A 4815-nucleotide genomic window follows, 5' to 3' on the forward strand; every position below is an offset into this window, starting at 1 on the left:
TCAGGGTGTCCCCCGCCTACTGCCCGGAGATGGCTGGGATGGGCTCCAGCACCCCCCGCGACCCCAGTGAGGGTCAAGCGGTACGGAAGATGAATGATAATTCTTCCTTTCATAACTTTGCTGCTGTGAATTGGGAATTTCTCCGTTGCGAGACTAATAAAGGTTTTCGTACGTTGAATTAAAAGCACAGTTTTAACGTGGCTGGAAAAAAAACATTTGCACTTTGACTGACTTTCACTTTTGTTTCAAGTTTATCCCATTGGCGTGCAGTATCGCAGCCAAATGCAGCTTCACCGTGTTTGCTTTGAACTCTGGCCGACCTCCATTGAACTTCACTCGAGTCTGCAAAACCACAGAGCCCGATTGGGCTTATGACCCGTTAGCATTTCTTAAATGTATTCAAGACCGAAACCATTCCGTAATTTCGGAATTGGGAGCCCGACCCGATTCTATTCGATTCCCGACAATGTACGTAGCCGTATTGAGCGCGTACGGAAGTGTGAATAGTTCCGCCGTCTCTTCTTGCCGTTAAAAGGTAGCGGGAAATCCGGTCTTGCTTGGTTGTGCGCAGCGCAAGGAGCTGACCCACTGCAGCGCATGACAAGGATGTGAGCTTGATTGACTGACAGCCATCGAGTGAAGATTAAATGTAACGTACTTCCCGTTTCCCGAAGCCGCGACACACGGCTCTGCCATTGAAGCCTGCCATCGGCGGGTGGGAATTTGTCACGCTCCGGAGGAGCCTGGATTGACTCTGAAGAGCCGCCTGCATTACTCTTTAGTCACTCTCCCCTGACAAGTCCAAATATTTGTTCCGAGATAAGAGCGCCTCGGGGAAATATGGTCTTCTGAGGCGTTTTTTTTCGAGCCCTCCTTTCTTGAGGCTCAGAGAGCGATCGCTATCCGGTGACGTTGCTGTCAAAGAGGACGCGAGTGAAGAGAAGGTCAACTCGGCGAGAGAAGAACATACCCGGTGATCGGATGGTTGGGGAGGAGGTGGTGAAAAGGGACTCCAAGCTGTGACAGAGCTTAACCTTTCTTATAGAAATAGAGTGACTGTGTAACCGTTAGGTCGCTGGTCCTTGAGCGCTAGCTGTAGATTAGCTCATTAGCCATCTCCGCAGGAGCCAGCTAGCCATCCCGACCGTTTGAATCAGGTGCGTGAGGAAAGAAAGATCTCAAACCTGTACGATAGCGGCCCGTCAGAACCAGAGTTGGGGGACCGCTGCCTTAGTGGGTGCCGTTGGGGCAGTTATCGGAGGCTAACGTTATTTGAGGCTAATACTGGTGACGCTGGTTGCTAATGCTAATCTGTGAATCCAACAACACAGCAGCTCGAATTAGCACTAGGCGATGATGTGTGCTTTTGAATTTGCTAATTCGTGTATTTGCTCTTTTTCAGGGGGGGGGGGGGGAGCATCCCCTGGCATTAAAAATTGTAACTGCTTCCAGAGTGGTGGGTTTTAAATTATGTAAATTTCCCCATTGTGGGACGAATAAAGGATATCTTATCTTAACTTGTCAGATCAAATAGTGTCACCAAAGAGCAAGTTCTCACGTGACATTTACAACCCAGGTGGGACTTGAACCCACAATCCCCAGCTCCGGAGGCTGATGCCTTGTCCTTTAGGCCACTGGGTCACACTTAACTCAAGCGGTTCTTAATTACAGACATTTCTCTAAACACAACTATGCTTTCCATCCGCAAACGGCATCAAAACTTTGAATCAAAGCTTGGTCCTGCATCTTTAAACTCTTTTCATTAACATCCTCCGCAAACATGCAGAAACAAACGCATCCCGTCAACAAAAGCCTCCCGTGGGCCGCCCAGTCAATTGTGTCATTTGCAATTTGGGCTATTTGACTGCGAGCGCCAGCAGCCACGGCCGCGTCGCCTGATTGATTCACAGACCGGAGAAACTCATTCAGATCTTTTGCTCTGATTTTTCCTCGCATCTTTTGCCGCCGCCTCTCGCCCGATCCAGTCAGCCGAACGTCCTTCAAGAACAATCCGGGGCTGATTGATGAAGCCGAGCCGTTTTGAGAAGGCTGCCCGGGCCTGTGCAAATTGAACATTGCATTCTTTTCGGGATCCATCTCCTTCTTACGGCAACTGCGCTCCTGTTAAAATTCACTGGCAGATTTTTCTTACCGTGCAAATGTGTGACCAGATGTTGTCTGACAGCTTTGTGGTTCCTCGCAGAAGCTGTGGGCTGGCCATTTGAAAGCTTTTATTCCAGACAGATGGAAAAAAAACACACAACAAGTTTTAGCAGTGGAGAGTACGTACGAGCTGTTTTGCCTCCTTTGATTACCGTTGCTGCAAACCAAAACAGTCCCTGCCCCCCCCCCCAAAAAAATGCATGTTGTAAGAAGGGCAGAGAATTTACCCAGCCGCCCGAAATTATAACAAAACGCCGGATATTTATAACAACGCCAATTTGCTTGTCGCCAGGCAAACTAAGCTCATCACGGGCGACTGTAGGCGAAAAAGATGGCGGCGGCGGCGCCGCCCGCGTCACGCTGATGGCGAGCATGTGTCCACTGCCACCCGTGACCTTCCCTCCCGCGCGCTTCTTAACCAGATCAATTACGAGTCGAGAACAGACGCGGCGAGAAAGGCGAGACGGGTACCGTAAGCTCGTGACCTTGTCAGAGCGCTGAGAGGTCACGGTGAGTAATTCCTTTGGAGCGCCGTCAAAAGCTAACGGGTTGAGCTCGAAATGAGCAGGGGGGGGGGGGTGTTAGGGAGGAAGACAAACAAAATAAACGCAGAAGGGTGAGATTGGGAGTCGCTTGATGAAGGGAGGAAAGTCGTAAACATTTTAGATTCCCCTCCTCCCAAAGACCACTCATAATCCTTCAGACAATGAACCAGAACCTCCATGTGTAGCGCCAATTTTTGTTTTCAACAAAGGTGTAAGATCTTGGAAGATCTTGGATTTATTTTATTCATTCATTCATTCATCTTCAGAACCGCTTGATCCTCACTAGGGTCGCGGGGGGTGCTGGAGCCTATCCCAGCTGTCTTCGGGCAGTAGGCGGGGGACACCCTGAATCGGTTGCCAGCCAATCGCAGGGCACACAGAGACAAACAACCATCCACGCTCACACTCACACCTAGGGACAATTTAGAGTGTTCAATCAGCCTGCCATGCATGTTTTTGGAATGTGGGAGGAAACCGGAGCACCCGGAGAAAACCCACGCAGGCCCGGGGAGAACATGCAAACTCCACACAGGGAGGCCGGAGCTGGAATCGAACCCGGTACCTCTGCACTGTGAAGCCCACGTGCTAACCACTGGTCTACCGGGCCACCTGGATTTTTTTTTTTTTTTTTTAGTTCATGCAGAGCCAGAGTTCAACCAAGGACATCCCAACTGAAAGGATGAGCTCAATAGCATCGTGCCACCCTCGCCTCCTTTACAAAAAAACCCCACTGAAGTCGCTTTACATGAGCAGACCGCTCTCATAGTCGGTCTTAATGCGGGTGTTATTGTTCAACTGTAAAACCACGTCGGCTTCACAGTGCAGAGGTACCGGGTTCGATTCCAGCTCCGGCCTCCCTGTGTGGAGTTTGCATGTTCTCCCCGGGCCTGCGTGGGTTTTCTCCGGGTGCTCCGGTTTCCTCCCACATTCCAAAAACATGCGTGGCAGGCTGATTGAACACTCTAAATTGTCCCTAGGTGTGAGCGTGAGTGCGAATGGTTGTTTGTTTCTGTGTGCCCTGCGATTGGCTGGCAACCGATTCGGGGTGTCCCCCGCCTACTGCCCGGAGACAGCTGGGATAGGCTCCAGCACCCCCCGCGACCCTAGTGAGGATCAAGCGGTTAGGAAGATGAATGTATGAATGGATGAATGTAAAACTGCATCATCGTTCAACGGGAAGAATTTACGATTCCGTTTTAAGTTTCGAAAAAGTAGGGCGCCGCATTTGCTGCGGTCCGGCCCTACGTGGCCATGTAAACACCGTTTGGACCACTTTTCCCTCAGCAGTGATTGATGTTGGCTCTCAAGATTTTCACCTTCAGGTCGGCCCGCACGACTGCCAACATGTGCTGAGATTACGCCTCCAACAGACCGATCGACAGCGGTCCTCTACGGCACCCTGCCTACTTTCACACTTTATAACAACCCATAATGACTGCTTTTTCACCCATTAAACGCCTTAATATGAGTTTAAAGCCGTACTTATTAATCCGAAAGTGTCTCTCTGAGGGCACAAATGCAACTTGGAGCCATTTGAACAGCTTGGCTCTCTGTGAATTCTCCTTTCTTAGAAGAGCTTATTACCTTTCGCTGTGAAATTACTGCTCAAGATAGACCCCATCATGCGTTTGCATATTCGAGATGCCTTTTAAAGGAGACGTATTATACTTGCTTGCCCCCCCCCCCCCCTTACACACACATTTAAATCAGTTCCAGATGTCTTTGGTGGCATATTTGCGACGTCGCTTGATGAAAATAGCCCACAGGATGTAGAATTAGTCAACTAACATCTGTTAATGGTTGGTTTGTTCCTGACAAATTCACCTAATCATGTTTTTTGTGGACCTCATCCTCATGTAGTTTGCTGAAAAACTCACCTATTTGCATTTTGTGCTCTTTCTGAAGTGCCCAAAGAGGCACCAAGATGCCATCAAAATAGGCAAATCGGACAGTAATTGGTATCAAGGAAGCAAGTTGTCGCGATACATATCGGACTAGCTTTGTTCTGTATGCTAGTGAGGAGCTAATTTTAGCCTGGGTCGTTCACGGAAGTGATACAGCCTTTCCTGCATGTGGATGTACATTTGCACTTCTGGTGCATTTTTTT

General features: G+C 49.4%; 1 non-coding gene across 1 annotated transcript; it reads right to left on the bottom strand.

Annotated features, from left to right (window-relative positions):
- Positions 1 to 1568: 1568 nt before the first annotated feature.
- Positions 1569 to 1641, bottom strand: trnar-ccg (transfer RNA arginine (anticodon CCG)). The gene has a single exon. It is a non-coding gene; the product is annotated as a tRNA-Arg (tRNA).
- Between the last annotated feature and the right edge of the window lie 3174 nt (positions 1642 to 4815).

The sequence above is a fragment of the Hippocampus zosterae genome, chromosome 10 (assembly GCF_025434085.1).
Source record: "Hippocampus zosterae strain Florida chromosome 10, ASM2543408v3, whole genome shotgun sequence".
Lineage (NCBI taxonomy): Eukaryota > Metazoa > Chordata > Actinopteri > Syngnathiformes > Syngnathidae > Hippocampus > Hippocampus zosterae.